Source organism: Pongo abelii, chromosome 2 (genome assembly GCF_028885655.2).
Source record: "Pongo abelii isolate AG06213 chromosome 2, NHGRI_mPonAbe1-v2.0_pri, whole genome shotgun sequence".
Taxonomy (NCBI): Eukaryota; Metazoa; Chordata; class Mammalia; order Primates; family Hominidae; genus Pongo; species Pongo abelii.
The window spans coordinates 182,550,961-182,567,098 of record NC_085928.1 but is presented as its reverse complement, the minus strand read 5'-3'; the positions used below and the strand labels follow the sequence as shown (position 1 = coordinate 182,567,098).

At 39.8% G+C, this 16,138-nt stretch overlaps 1 pseudogene; it reads left to right on the top strand.

Annotated features, from left to right (window-relative positions):
• Positions 1–8,766: 8,766 nt before the first annotated feature.
• On the top strand, positions 8,767–9,805 carry LOC100444446 (high affinity copper uptake protein 1-like; annotated as a pseudogene).
• Positions 9,806–16,138: the final 6,333 nt, after the last annotated feature.

Here is a 16,138-nt window from a genome sequence, read left to right as displayed (position 1 = left end):
CCAAGAGGTGAAAGTGGTGCAGTGAAAGCACAAGCAGACTGGCCAAGGGCCAAGGTCATGGCAATAGCCTTTGGGGTGTGCTAGGCATTCTGCTTGTTGACTTTCTGGAGGGCCAAAAAATGATAACATCTGAAAATGTTTTCAGAAAGTTAGCTAAAGCTTTAGTAGAAAAATGTCCAGGAAAGTTTCAACAGAAAGTCCTTCTCCACCACAACAATACCCCTGCTTATTCAGAGGAATAACTCTCACTAAATAAGGGCAATTTTGTGAGAGTTTAAATGGGAAATAATTAGGCATCCACCTTAGAGTTCTGACTTGATTCCTTCTGACTTCTTTTATTTCCTAAGTTTAAAAAATCTGGCCGGGCGCGGTGGCTCATGCCTGTAATCCCAGCACTTTGGGAGGCTGAGGTGGGAGGATCATGAGGTCAGGAGATGGAGACCATACTGGGTAACATGGTGAAACCCCATCTCTAATAAAAAAATACAAAAAAATTAGCCGGGCGTAGTGGCAGGCGCCTGTAGTCCCAGCTACTCAGGAGGCTGAGGCAGGAGAATGGTGTGAACCCAGGAGGCAGAGCTTGCAGTGAGCCGAGATTGTGCCACTGCATTCCAGCCTGGGCGATAGAGCGAGACTGTCTCAAAAAAAAAAAAAAAAAATCTGTAAAGGGCAGCCATTTTTCTTCAGTTAATAATGTAAAAATGGTGACAGGGACATGGTTAAATTCTCAGGACCCTCAGTTCTTTAGGGATGAACTAAATGGTGGGTATTATTGGTTACAAAAATGCCTTGACCTTAATGGAGCTTACATTGAGAAATAAAGTTTACATTTTTGTTTTTATCTTTAAGTTCCATTTTTCTACGAACTTTTGGAAGTCTCTTCATAGTTAATGATCTTAAACCCTCCTGGGTTTAAGCAATTCTCCTGCTTCTGCCTCTGGAGTAGCTGGGATAATAGGCATACACCACCACAGCCAGCTAATGTTTGTGTGTGTGTGTGTGTGTGTGTGTGTGTGTGTGTGTGTATTTTTATATTTTTAGTAGAGACGGTTTCACCATGTTGGCCTGGCTGGTCTCAAACTCCTGACCTCGTGATCCACCCGCCTCAGCCTCCCAAAGTGCTGTGATTACAGGCATGAGCCATTGCTCCTGGCCCCATTAATTAATTTTTAAATGTGGAACCAGCCTTTCATACCTGGGATAAATCTCACCTGGCTGTAATATATAATTCTTTTTATACATTGTTGAATTCAATCTGCTAATATTTATTTACTTATTTATTTTTTAAACGGAGTTTTGCTCTTTTTGCCCAGGCTGGAGTGCAATGTTGTGATCTCAGCTCACTGCAACCTCCACCTTTCCATTTCATTCTATGAGGCCACCACCATCATAATACCAAAACTAGACAAAGGCATTAAAGAAAACTATAGACCAGTATTTCTCATGAACACACATGCAAAAATCCTTAGCAATCTGCTAATATTTTGCTATCAGTTATTGCTGATAACTTTCCTTGCCCTAAAGTCTGCTCTGTTTAAAATGAATATACCACTCCTACTTTCCTTTGATTATTGTTAGCATGGTATATCTTTCTGCATCCATTTACTTGTAATCTATATTACCTTTATATTTAAAGTGGGTTTCTTATAGACAAGATATAGCTGGGTCTTGTAGTTTGATCTTTCTTCTTCCGAGACTCTCATTACTCATATGTGATACCTTTTATAGTTGTCCCACGGTTCTTGGATATTCTATTCTCTTTTTTTCAGTCTTTGTTCTCTTTGCTTTTCAGGTTTGGAGGTTTGTATTGAGATGTCCTCAAACTCAGAGATTCTTTTCTCTGCTATGTCCAGTCTACTAATAAGCCCATCAAAGGCATTTTCTGTTACAGTGTTTTTGATATCTTATATTTCTTTTTGGTTCTTTCTTAGGATATCCATCTGTCTGCTTGCATTGCCCATCTGTTCTTGCATGCTTTGTACTTTATCCATTAGAGCTCTTAGCATATTAATCATAGTTGTTTTAAATTCCCTATCTGTTAATTCCAACATTCCTGCCATATCTGATTCTGGTTTTGATGCTTGCTCTGCCTGTTTAAACTCTTTATTTTGCTTTTTAGTATGTCACGTATTTTTTTCTAGATAGCTAGAAAACTAAGTACTGGGTGAAAGAGACTGCTGTAAACAAGACCTTAGTAGTGTGGTGGTAAGGTGTAAGCAGGGTAGGAAGCATTCTGTAGTCCTGTGATTGGGCTCTTTTAGTGAGTCTATGCCTCTAGATTGCGAACTTCATGCATACTTCTCAGTCCTCCTGACCTCACCTTTGGTGGAACAGGGTGGCCAGAGCAGGCTGGAGCTGGGAATTTTCTTTCTTCCAGGTCAGTTAGGCTCTGATAAAAGCCCAGCAGGTTTGGCTCTCGTTAAATTATTTATCTGGAGGAAAGACCTTGTTAAGAAGAACAAAACACTCTAGTGTATTTCAAAATGGTTCCTTTACCTTCCCTCTTCCTGCCAGAAGCACAAGGGGATTTTTCTCTAATATTCACTCTGCTGACCTGATAGATCTCTTGCAGGTAAGACAAACAAAAGTGTAGGCCCCCTTCCCCCAGCTGGGTCCCCCTGGAGTTTTTAATTCTCAAAGTTGTTGTATTAGTGTGTTCTCATGCTGCTAATAAACACATACCCAAGACTGGGCAATTTATAAAGAAAAATAAGTTTAATTGACACAGTTTCACATGGTTGGGGAGGCCTCAGAATCACAGCAGAAGTTGAAGGAGGAGAAAAGGCACGTCTTACATGGCGGCAGGCAAGAGAGTGTGTGCAGGGGAACTGCCCTTTATAAAACCATCAGATCTTGTGAGACTTATTCACTATCATGAGACCGGCACAGAAAAAAACCGTCCCCCATGATTCAATTATCTCCCACTGGGTCCCTCCCATGATATGTAGGGCTTATGGGAGCTACAATTCAAGATGAGATTGGGTGGGGACACAGCTGAACCATATCAGTTCTTTAAATTGAACTTTCAGCAATTCGTCAGTTACAGTTCAGATTTTTCCTACTCTGGCTTTGGTTCTGGTGGAGGTGGCTGCTTGCGAGCTTCTGTTTGCCTGCCATGTTGTGATTCTCTGTATTCACCTCTTGGTCACTCCAATTTTGGGGGCAGTGATTTTCCCTGTGACTTCACTTATCTTGTGGATCTAGGAGGAGCTGTTGATTTTTAAGTTTAGCTTTTTACTTGTTGTTAGGATAGAGTGGTGTCTTCCAACCTCCTTACATGCTGGGCTAGAAACTAGAAATCCTACCAAACATTTTTTACAGTTGTTATTATTTAATTTTCACTGTAACTTGGGAGGTAATTTTTATTGACCTGACTTTACAGAGAAGTAACTGAGACCCAGAAAGGCTACGTACCAACTAATTGGTAGAGATGGAACTGAAAGTCTCCAAATTGGCATCTTTATGCTAGGCATTGCTCTATAGCTGCCATCTTTGTTTAAAAGACAAATACAACTGAAAGGGTAAAACAGTAAGCCACTGATTCCAAAATATAAATCAGCTTTAACTGCAACAGGAATAAAGCATTTAGAGAGATCACAAAAAAGAAACAAGGTACATAATAAAAGTTGGCCTGGAAAGGAGGAAAATAGGATACAAATAGGAGATGAAGGTCACCAAAAGGCAATATTCACAGCTTCACAATTTCACTTGGGTCTGGCCCTGTTGCCTACATGGGCTCAGTGACTGCTACCCCCAAGATTCATTTCTAGGGTTGAGTCCATAGCCTGGTCAATTATAATCAAGCTTGGATTATTTGTTCCAGCTTTGCTGAGTGGGAGTTGGATACCAGTGTAATGTGATAAACGATGTTCTATTGGTCCTCGTGGTCAGGATTTGTTCTATTCACTGGGGCCATAATAAATGTGTGCCCCAAATAGCACATGAAGTTCTATGTAGCCAGATTAAAATGCCCTCTAAGTAGTCTCAATGCCATGTTTTTTTCAGTCTCCAAATTGGCATGACCTAATAGGGAAAGAGTGCTGTAAACAAGAGGGAACACTTTATTGTCCATCGAGAGAGACATGTCCTATTTCCTCCTTGGCTTAGCTTGCCAAGTTTGGTACAACAGAAACCCAGTGAAGATTCAGGATGTCTCAAAATCAAAGCACATAATAAAGGAACATGGTGCATATAAAGTACTAATGTCAAAGTTTGGTTTAATTTTCAAGACTTTATTATTTAAAGTTATAGATACACTTCGAGGCTTTTGAAGGAAAACTGAACATACTTTAAAAATATTTCATTTAAGCTACTTTGACTCACCTTCCATTTACAAACTATTTTCTATGTTACCTAAAATACAACCAGCAAGATAATTATTTTTTGGAACAATGCTATCTAAATCCTGAGGGAAACAGTAACAATAACAGATTTAAAATATTGGATGCTTAGCTTATAGATACATATAAAATACATCACAAATATTTTCTCTAATGATTGGCAATATTTTGTGCTTTTTGAATCCAGAAATTGAAAGGTTAATCAGCTTATCCAAGATCACATATGTTTTAGTCTCAGTTCTTCAGAGAAAACAGATCCAATGGGGGGTGCGTATGCGTGTGTGTGTGATATTTATCTTAGTATAATACAAATATTTATTTTGAGGAACTGGCTCATATAATTATGGAGACCGAGAAGTCCCAAGATCTGCATTTTGCAAGCTGGAGGCCCAAGAGCGCCAGTGGTAACAGTTCTAGTCTGAGTCTGAAGGCCCGAGAGTCAGAAGAGCTGATGGTGTAAGGTTTACTCTGAGTCTGAAGGCAGGAGAATACTGATGTCCCAGCAGTCAAGCGGGGAGTGTGAATTCTCTCTTACTCAGTCTTTTGTTCTCTCCAGGACTTCAACAGATTGGATGGGGCCCACTTACACTGGGAGGGCAATCTGCCTTAGTCTACGGATTCAAATGTTAATCTCATCTAAAAACATCCTCACAGACATACCCAAAATAATGCCTAAACAAATGTCTGGGCACCCCATGGCTCCATCAGGTTGACACATAAAATTAACTACCACAGCATAGCTGGAAAGCGGCTGAGATGGGGGATTTAAATACAGATCAGTTTAACTCTAAAGTCCATAGTTTTTCACCACATCACTCCACCCCAAAGGAGGTGAGTTTTCTGATCCCAAGCTCCAACTTTAAGAGCTACATTGATTGTTTTGGGATGTGGGGGAGATCCTGTTAAAAACTCTTTTCACCAAATATTCTGAGATCATCCATCTGTTAATTTAGTTTCATCTGGCTCATCTCCAAGCCTCTGAGACATTCATTGCTGGTAATGTTCTGGAAATTCCCATTGCACTTCCTTTTTGGCAAAGTTGACTTTCATTTACATTGGGGTTACTAAGAATTTCAGACAATAAAAAGTAGCTTATCATCCAAAAAAGCTAAGGCCTTCTAATTTTTTTTTTCTTTTTTTTTGTGATGGAGTTTTTTTTTCTTTTTTTTGAGATGGGGTTTCACTCCTGTTGCCCAGGCTGGAGTGCAGTAGCATGATCTTGGCTCACTGCAACCTCTGACTCCTGGGTTCAAATGATTCTCTGCCTCAGCCTCCCAAGTTGCTGGGATTACAGACATGTGCCACCACATTCGGCTAATTTTGTATTTTTAGTAGAGATGGGGTTTCACCATGTTGGCCAGGCTGGTCTCGAACTCCCAACCTCAGGTGATCCACCCACCTTGGCCTCCCAAAGAGCTGGGATTACAGATGTGAGCCACCATGCCCAGCCAGGCCTTCTAATTTTTTAAATTAAAATATTGTAAACATAAAATTTATTTTTCAAATTATTTATTTGTATTGTATATATTTGGCGTATACAACATAATGCTTTGTTACACGTGTGCATAGTGAAATAATTGCTGTAAGTAAGCAAATTAACATATCCTTCACTTTTCATAGTTACTTTTTTGTCATAGGAGCATCTGATATCAACTCTCTTAGCAAATTTTCAATATACAGTATAGTTAATAATATGATACTATTAGCTATAATCCTTCTACTATATACTAGATCTCTAGACTTACTAATATTAAATAAGTTTGTATCTTTTGACCTACATCTCACCATTTTCTCCTCTTCCCAAATTATTTTTCAAAAACACAGGTTCTTTGGTTCGAAAATCCAAATTTATTTTTATACCTTTAGTTTGCATATTCAAGAAGTTCAAGACTTCTTAATAGATAAGATATACTGCATAAACCACTTAGATCTATCTAAAACCACATAAAACTCATGTCTTAAGAAATGATGAAGAGCATTAAAACTGGAAATGCATATTTCTCCCAATTTCTAGAATCATATTTTGCATTAGATAATATTATATCATCTACTACGCCATATGTAAGACAGCATTCTCAACCATACTGAGCAGTCTGTGAAACAAATCAGCTGAATATGATGTTGCCCTGCGCAGGAACACCCTGACCCACCAGGAAAAGATTGGCTGCATATCTGTCAACAATGGGCTCCAGCCCTCACTCTCTGATCTGTTTGGTATTCAGGAAATTCTCTCCGAGTGCCTCATCTCTGTGGTCTGTAGGAGTTAATGTGCCAGAAAAGGAAAGAAAATTCATTTTCAGTATATTAATGAGATCAGACCCAAGGACAATTGAACAAGACTCCCCCATTTTTTTTGAGACGGAGTCTTGCTCTGTCACCCAGCTGGAGTGAAGTGGAGAGATCTCTGCTCACTGCAACTTCCGCCTTCCAGGTTCAAGCAATTCTTCTGCCTCAGCCTTCCGAGCAGCTGGGACTACAGGCGCGTGCCCCACCACGCCCAGCTAATTTTTGTATTTTTAATACAGACGGGGTTTTACCATATTGGCCAGGCTGGTCTCAAACTCCTGACCTTGTGATCCGCCTGTCTTGGCCTCCCAAAGTGCTGGGATTACAGGCATGAGCCACTGCGCCTAGCCCAAGACTCCTATTTTTAAAACCTGAAAAATTTTCATGAATGAAATGCAGATAGAATCTGTAAGTCACTTGCTATATTAAAATACTCAGGCAAAGGGAGGTATTTCTATACATTATGATGTGTGCCTCCAAGCTTGTTTCAGAAATAAATATTTAAAAATATGTACTTATTTGCCTGCTACATCATTAACTCATTCATTCATTCAATACATGTCCATTAGGCATCTCCCATTTTAAGTCATTTTTATGCTGGGTAGTTTAAGGGGTTTTAAGATAAATAGCAGAAGTGTTGAGAGAAGACAAACACCCAAATAACTGAAATGCAAAACAGAGCATTATAAGTGCTGAGTAAGAGGAAAAACAAAGAGTTATCAGGATTTAAAACAGGGTAAAATTAAACAGAGCACCAAATGAAGTAAATTAGGAAATATTTTATGAAGGATGAAGAAGGTGATTTTAGCCTTGAAGGATGGTAGGCACTTCTGGCAAAGCACCAATATAAGCATAAGTCTGTTGGTGGGAAAGTTCACTGTACAGCACAGCTTGGTTGATGGGAAGAGTGTGGGAGATTGGGATGGAATGATGGACCCAGCACAGATCAGAGGAGAAACCAGAGAGGCCATATTGGAATTAAAAGTTAAACTCAACTGGAAAGCAATTGCTTGTGCACAGTGTGGCCAGTGAGGTCTGCAAGTTGGAAGCCCTCTGCTTTACTCTGGCCTCCTCTGTGTCTTCTGGGGCTTCTTTCACCTCTCTGGGCCTCAATGTCCATACATGTAAAATGAAAATACCACTCTGCCGACTTCACGAATTTGTTATAAGGATTAGATAATGTAGATTATTACTGATTTTCAATGTTGGGTGGTAGAGGAGTTGGTTAGAGCTATGCTATTTAACTTTTCAGAGCTCAGAACATAAATAATTTTTAATGTAAAACAGCCTTCAAAATTCTCTTTAAATAATATTGCTAGACCCACAGAAACATAAATCAAAAACAAGTTAATCATGTATCATGGCAATGATGATAAACTGCTTTTTTATTACCTTTTTAATATAGATGCTATTAAGATTCCAATTCAAAGGAAACTAAAAATTCGAGAGGGGAAGTAGTTTTCTACAGTTATGGGCTGGAAAGTCGCAGAGCTAAGTCTATAAACTCAGGCAGCCAGACTTAAGTTGAAATGCTTAACACAGACTAAACTGCTCTAAAATAAAGCAAGAATGCTACGATCTTGCATATGGTTTTAATAAAAGAAAAAATACATACTTTCGGTGACTATTATCCAAAGATTATTAATCCAAACAGATAATTTTTAATTCTTTTTTATTTAACAAAGTACACAAAAGAAAAATATTTAATACTAACATTATGAATCGGTGAATTGAAATTAAAATGGGATACTATTTTTAGTTAACATTTTAGCAGATGCCTTAAAACACTGTTCACGTATTTTTTTTCAGTTTATAAATTAAGACAGGTTCATCATAGAAAACTGAAAAAATATTGAACAGCATAAAGGAAATAAAACAACCCACAGTCTTATCATTAACATTTTATTAAATGTCTTTCCAATCTTTGTAAATATGCTACACTGTTAAGAATTACAAATGTTGGGGGCGGGAAATCCTCGGCCTCGGTGGCGGTCGTGGACATGTCGAGCTGGGTAGAAGTGGAGGGGCCATTTGAGGAGTCGTGAGGGGTTGACAGGCTAAGATTCGGAGAGAGAGGCGCTAGTGGCTGGACTCGACCTGGGAAGAATCTTCTGCTGACTGTCAACTTTTCCTGGAAAAAATGGATCATTCCCATGATACAGGGATGAGCTATATGGACTCCAACAGTACCATGCAACCTCCTCGCCATCACCCAACCACTTCAGCCTCACACTCCCGTGGTGGAGGAGACAGCAACATGATGATGATGATGCCTATGGCCTTCTACTTTGGCTTTAAGAACGTGGAACTACTGTTTTCCGGTTTGGTGATCAATACAGCTGGAGAAATGGCTGGAGCTTTTGTGGCAGTGTTTATACTAGCAGTGTTCTATGAAGGACTCAAGATAGCCCGAGAGAGCCTGCTGTGTAAGTCACAAGTCAGCATTTGCTACAATTCCATGCCTGTCCCAGGACCAAATGGAACCATCCTTATGTAAACACACAAAACTGTTGGGCAGCAGATGCTGAGCTTTCCTCACCTCCTGCAAACAGTGCTGCACATCATCCAGTGGTCATAAGCTACTTCTTCATGCTCATCTTCATGACCTACAATGGGTACCTCTGCATTGCAGTAGCAGCAGGGGCCGGTACAGGATACTTCCTCTTCAGCTGGAAGAAGGCAGTGGTAGTGGACAGACATCACAGAGTATTGCCATTGACGTCAAACTATGGCATGGCCTTATCGATTGCAGTGGGAAGCTGTTCAAGACTTGATTCCTGCTCCAATCACCCCTTCTTGCTCCTCTTTGTGCACGTACACACACACACACACACACACACCTGCTCAACAGAGGTTTAGTTTACAGTCTCTGAGTTAAAGTAGTAACCTCCCAAATTGTTTTTTCTAATAAGCTGAGATTCCCATTTCTCTTAAGGAGAAGCCACCCATGAGATGTCTTTTCCTTCTCCATCATCTTAGAGCCAAGTTATATGTTCTTATCTAATCCATGTAGCTTTCTGTTCATTGACTTAATCATCTGCTTCCTTTTTGGATGTTTAACAGATAGTAAGTAAATTTTTTTTGCCTAGGTCAGTGATGGAAAGGGGTTAACTTCAGCCAGGATTGATGGCAGCTGAGGGAAATTCTTGCCCAACTAAACCCAGAACTCAAACTTAACATTAGAACCATTAGAACATTAGAACATTAACATTAGAACATTAGAAAACAAGGTCAAAGGCCAGGCACAGTGGCCCACAGCTGTAATCCCAGCACTCTGGGAGGCCAAGGCAGGCTGGATCACCTGAGGGCAGGAGTTCAAGACCAGCCTGGCCAACATGGTGAAACCCCGTCTCTACTAAAAATACAAAAATTAGTTGGGCGTGGTGGCAGGTGCCTGTAATCCTAGCTACTTAGAAGGCTGAGGCAGGAGAATCACTTGAACCTAGGAGGCAGACGTTGCAGTGAGCCGAGATGGCGCCATTGCGCTCCAGCCTGGGCGACAAGAGTGAAACTCCGTCTCAAAAAAAAAAAAAAAGAAAAGAAGGTCCAGCTTTTGGATTCAATGAGTGGGGAATACACTGTGCCTTTCTCTAGATGTGATGCATTATACCAAAATCTTTGTAGTGTGCAGAGGGGTGGTTTGAAACTAAATACAGGCTTACAGCTTGCAGAGTATGTATTCTTGGATGGCTGACTCATCAACTTGTATTCCCACTCAACACTTTGATTAGCATGAACTTGCCAATCAAAAAATGACAATCAATTTGAGAAAATAGAAATAGATATTTTTAAATAAAACCATTCTCAGTTTACTTTTTGTCCCAGCTGAAGTGAAGCAAAAGAGTTTGAATTATTTTTCCCATTATTGTTTTCGCATGTCTGCCTCTAAAACAGTGATTTTCAAGCTTTAGTGTGCATCAGAATCACAGGCTTGTTAAAACACTAATTGCTGGGTCTCAACCAAAAGCCCCCAAAGTGGCACTTCTGAGTTCCTGCTAATGTTACAAGGGACCACACTTTGAGAATCTCTGCTTTAAGCTAAGGAAATATTAGCTGGTAGGTTGGCTGTCTGGTATTGGGCATGGAAATTTGAATTGCTGATTGGTAGATGGTGTGTCTGGACTTAACTCACGTATAAATACTGCTGATCAATACCTAATCATTCCACATTTATTGAGCTCCACCTGTGTTTATGTGTACCCAAGCACACATCTGTGAAAGGCTATAGCCAAAGTATTTTTACTAGCCTGTATGAAATCACTAGCCTTTATTTTTAAAGGTCTATGGTTTCTTGGAAGTAGTTTGATTGTTGAGAGAGATCTTTGATCTGCAGTGTAAATCTACCAGTCATGGGCCAGAAGGGCAAAAGCAGAGCTTTCTCTTTGGAAAGACTCAGGGTGTGGTTTGCTGATGGCCAGATTTTCCTCAGGCTCCAACAACTGTGCTCATACCAAGCAGATCCTCATCCTCCATATAAGCATCTTTGTTATTAGTGGGGGTTTAATTACATTACAAGTGGCCAAAACCCCTGTTCTCAATGAAGAACCACATAGGATTTTTATTCTGTTCAGTCGTAGTCTACATTGCAGTCTTATTCCCGGTTCAGACTACCTCTTTAAATTGATTCATTTTGTGCTGATCTGTTAAATCCTGCCCTCCTTGGTGCTAGATCCAGTTGTGTCTCAGGGCAGAGGAAACAAAACACAGCTATCCTGTTGGCCTTTGTACTTTCTCCGTGGGTACTAGTTAATATTGGAGAGCAAGGAATGTATACTTGTATAGCTTTGAACCAAGAGAGGGTTATGAGCCTACTGGATTGAGGTTAAAATCCAAGAACCAACATTTAGAGCTTTGTGCTTTTCTCTCATTCCATCACCTTGCAATGATGATACTTAACATGAGCAGGGTGAATGACAGGTACTGACAAAGTCCAACACAAAGGTGTAATACAGCCTGTTGTCCCAAGCGAAGGAATCATAAAACCATGAGAAATAAATAGAAATCAATATTTAATAGTGACACTGGTGCGCTCTAGAAATCTCAGCATGAAATGCCATAGAACATCCTCCCAACAACAGAACCTTATCAGTAAGGCCGGCTAGACACAATGGCTCGTGCCTGTAATCCCAACACTTTGGGAGGCCAAGGTGGGAGGATGGCTGGTGTCCAGAAGTTTGAGACCAGCTTGGGCAACATAGTGAGATCCCGAGATCCCATCTCTATAAAAAATCAAAAATTAGCTGGGCATGGTGATGCACACCTGTAGTCCTGGCTACTTGGGAGGCTGGGGCAGGAGGATTGCTTTAGCCCAGGAGGTCAAGGCTGCAGTGAGTCATGATTGTGCCACTGCACTCAGCCCGGGTAACAGAGCAAGACCCTGTCTCAGAAGAAAACAAAAAAAAAAAAAGAAAATTCAAGGCCAGTTAAGATAAAATGTTATGAAATTCACAGAAATAAATAAATAGCAGTTTAGATTAGGTCTTCAGGTACTCAGGATAGAGATATAGGTATTCAGCATAGAGACAATCTCCTGAAAAATCTGAATTTCAGAGATTCTTAGACTGGCTGCCAAAGGATGAAGCCAGTGAAGGAGAAAAAGCTTAAATTCCATCTTGAGCTCTTGGATTGTGATAATACAATGATTTCATTAACTTTTCATTTCTGTATACCTGTTCATTTGGAATGTAATGCTTGACTTCTTTGTTCATTTTGGATCTAAACTTCTCTTTTCCTCCTTCCCTGTTCACATCTGTTAGAAGACTGCATCACCATTTCTTTGGCCCCCTTACTCTGCTGTCCTTTCCCTTTTCTTTCAGTTTTTTAAATCTCATGTCTACTGTATTAAATCTCCGTAGCCCTCCTGATGCAGTAGACAGTGGTATGCTGTGGATATAAATACCAACCAGAAATTGGCATTTATAAACCTGTTAGAGACTTTAAGCATGCTTCAAGAGGCAGTTGCCCCACTGGAATTTCTATAAGGCTGGTACCCTTCCCAGAGTTACGGAATCTTAGGTGCTATTTCTAGTCTGTGATGGAGGAACTCCCAGCATCCCCATTGCCCACAAATGGAATCCTCACTGTATCCACTAGGAGATTAGAGATTAAGGTTTCTTCACTACTTCTATGGTAGGGTTGTCTGAAATTCCCTTTCAGGCTGTGGGTACTGGTCTTGGGTTCTAGTCATAAGGAGTTCCTTTTAAGGAGCAGGTGGAGGGGAGTACACTTTCATGTCATTTAATTTTGATCCTGCCCTCTCCAGCTACTTCTTCAAAAGATACAAAGTCTGGGCCAGGTGCAGTGGCTCACACACTTTGGGAGGCCGAGTGGGGTTGGGCCACCTGAGGTCGGGAGTTTGAGACCAGCCTGGCCAACATGGTGAAACCCCGTCTCTACTAAAAATACAAAAATTAGTTGGGTGTGGTGGCGCATGCCTATAATCCTAAGCTACTCTGGAGGCTGAGGCAGGAGAATCGCTTGAACCTGGGAGGTGGAGGTTGCAGTGAGCCAAGATGGTGCCATTGCACTCCAGTCTGGGCGACAAGAGCAAAACTTCGTTTCAAAAAAAAAAAAAGTCTGCATTTGATATAATGCCTTAATTACTGGGGTCTACAAATAACGTTGACTATTTTAGATTGTAAGCTCCTGGAGAGCAGTATTGCTGTAGTAGGAATGTTTTAACACTGTCATATGACAAAGAACAAAATAAATATTTTGATTTTGTGATAAAAAAGAATTAAAAATGTTTACATTTGAAGTTATAAGTTTCTCAGCAACAGAATTTTCACTTATTGCTATTTTGCCACTTTACTGTATATAAGAAGATATGATTTGTGGGGAGAACATGTGTTCTCATTGTTCAACGCCCACTTATGAGTGAGAACATGTAATATTTGGTTTTCTGTTCCTGTGTTAGTTTGTTAAAGATAATGGCCTCCAGCTCCATCCATGTCCTCAGGCGTGAGCCACCGCACCCGGCCGATCTTGTTCTTTTTTATGGGTGCATAGTATTCCATGGTATATATGTACTACTTTTTCTTTATCCAGTCTATCACTCATGGGAATTTGGGTTGATTCTATCTCTTTGGTATTGTGAAGAGTGCTGCAATGAACATACACATGCACGTGTTTTTATAATAGAATGATTTCTATTTCTTTGGGTATATACCCAGTAATGGGGTTGCTGAGTTGAATGGTATTTCTGTTTTTAGGTCTTTGAAGAATTGCCACACTGTCTTACATAATAGCTGAACTAATTCACACTCCCACCAACAGTGTACAAGCATTTTTTTTTTCTCCACAACCTTGCCAGTATCTGCTGTCTTTTGACGTTTTAGTAATAGCCATTCTGACTAGTGTTAGATGGTATCTGACTATATAAATTTATATAATATATAAATATGTAATACAAATCATATCTCTTCCCAGTCTTTCACTCTTAGTGGTGTGTTTTAATTAAACTACTGGCTTTTTACATAACAAAAAATTAACTGTTCTCTTTACTGGTAGAAATAATGAATTCAATGAATCATCACTTTTAATTTTGTTTGACATCAAACTACTAAAGTATAACATTATTTTACATATGTTTGCAGAATATTAATAAAGAGAATAGCACAGAATGGAGTTTAAGAGACATTAATTTAGAACACCATGCAAATGAATTGATCTTATTGGGCAAAGTTAGCACCCCTTAACCCAGGCTGGGAACTGACAAGCAAATGCAGGTCCTTTATATGAGAGTGAATGTGGTTCAGCCTAAATCCACTACAACTGAACCAAAAATGCAAAAAGGAATTCTTGGATAGAAAAAAAGGCATTATCAGAGACTCCTTTTTTTTTTTTTTTTTGAGATGGAGTCTCGCTCTGTCGCCCAGGCTGGAGTGCAGTGGCGCGATCTCCGCTCACTGCAAGCTCTGCCTCCCAGGTTCACGCCATTCTCCTGCCTCAGCCTCCCAAGTAGCTGGGACTACAGGCGCCCACCACCACGCCCGGCTAATTTTTTGTATTTTTAGTAGAGACGGGGTTTCACCGTTTTAGCCAGAATGGTCTCGATCTCCTGACCTCGTGATCTGCCTGCCTCGGCCTCCCAAAGTACTAGAATTACAGGCATGAGCCACCGCACCTGGCCTAGAGACTCCTTCTTATCTGAGTTTTCGTTACTTAAACTCCTTTAGAACATGATTATACAGGAATATTTGCCATTACATGAAAGTATTCACTCATGAACCAAATACCCATAAAATTGTTCCCCTTTCAAACAAATTTCTCTGCTTAGCTTGAATGACTATCCCTGATCACAAGTCAAAACTTTTTCAGCCTAACTCTTACTGCTTGTAGAATACTGTAAACATCTGACAACACAAGTCAAATAGATGGCAAAGTGGAGTTGCGATTCTTACAAAAGATGCAGAATTTCATGAAATTGATGAAAATAATGTTGGAGAACTGCTCCAACATCAAGTATAGTCACATGTCAACAGACTAGGTAAAAACTGAAGGAAAAAAATAGACAAGGAATCATATAAATTAACACTAAAGAAGAGTAATGGGTAAGGATGATGATACAAGGAATGCTTCCAAAATGTACCAGCTTAAATGTCAGAATTTTTTTAATCCCTTTGGAAAATTGATGAAAACCCTTGATTTAAAAAAAGTTTTTGGTAAAAAAGATCCCCTTTGATGGTGTTACACAAAGGTATTGTGAGCTAAACAAAGTCGCACTGTGCCATCCTATAATTTTGTCCAAGAAAATGTGTCCTCTTCATGCCAAATCAACTCCTCAACATTCTTTGGACTAAGAATTAATGCATAGTTGCAAATAACCATATACATTTTGTTAATTTTAAGATAATTATTTTTATTATTTACCTTGAAATGTGCTCTTTATTGTAAGAGGATTAATTAACTTTGGCCCTTTCCTGGTATCATTTATCCTTGGATAGTGAGTGCATCTTATAATTCTGCCTTCTATGAAGAACTTTAGAGATGGAACTTACTTGTATTCACACTTGTATGAGGCATTTTGTAAAGAAGTTCTTTACTTTGCAGATAGATAGCATAATAGAAGCACAGGGCAGACAAATGATCTGCAAACGTCACACTAACGGTGTTTACATTTATGTTTGACTCCACTGCCTACTCTCTTTAGGTCAGAATGCCTCCTAGGCCCTCAAAAGCAGAGGCAGCCAGAAACCCAGCACTATTCTTTCTAATCCTCAGTCCTGTAAATGAGAAAATGATGTCTTACTTTTATAAAGTACTACTAATAATGCTTCATGTCTGCATAGGGTACATATGAGCGGCAAAGCACCTTCACAAACATATCATTTGATCTTCTCTTATCACCCCAGGAAGTGGTGAAGAAGCAGGCAAGTGGGAATCTGAGGCTCAGAAAGCTAAAATGGCTTGTCTGAGGACCCACAGCTCAGAAACAGCAGTGTTGTGCCTGAAACTTAACACTTTTAGACTGTGGTGCCGAGTTCTGTTCTCTGTACCTCTCTGGTTTTTGG